Source organism: Arachis ipaensis, chromosome B02 (assembly GCF_000816755.2).
Source record: "Arachis ipaensis cultivar K30076 chromosome B02, Araip1.1, whole genome shotgun sequence".
Classification (NCBI taxonomy): domain Eukaryota; kingdom Viridiplantae; phylum Streptophyta; class Magnoliopsida; order Fabales; family Fabaceae; genus Arachis; species Arachis ipaensis.
Window position 1 is genome coordinate 91212419 of NC_029786.2, and position 436 is coordinate 91212854.

The window sequence follows — 436 nt, forward strand, 5'->3', positions numbered from 1 at the left end:
ATCTTTTTTCGAGTTATCTTTTTTTAAAAGATCTTATGGAAAAGTAAAAATAATTTTATGTTTGGGTATCTCATGCAAAAATATCTTTTTATCTATCAATTATGTTTGGGTATAACAATATAAAAGTACTTTTTTGTTTATTTATTACATGAAAAATATCTTTTTTTTAAGAGAAAAAGATCTTTTAAAAAAAGATGTAAATTACATCTTCTCAAAAAAAAAGTTTTTTTTTTATTTTTCTAATGCTTTTACTTTTACTACTAGAAATTTACCAAACACTCTAAAAAATAAAAAAAAGATATTTTTTCATTAAAAAAAAATTTATCAAAATAATGGCACCCAAACAAGCACTTATTATGCAATGTGTCAATATTTTACTTGTAGGTCAAACTTAGATATATATATATATATTGAGAATCCTAAATCTTAATTTTAT

At 19.5% G+C, this 436-nt stretch overlaps 1 protein-coding gene across 1 annotated transcript in view; it reads right to left on the reverse strand.

Annotated features, from left to right (window-relative positions):
* Positions 1-436, reverse strand: part of LOC107625711 — an 11554-nt gene that overhangs the window by 2801 nt on the left and 8317 nt on the right.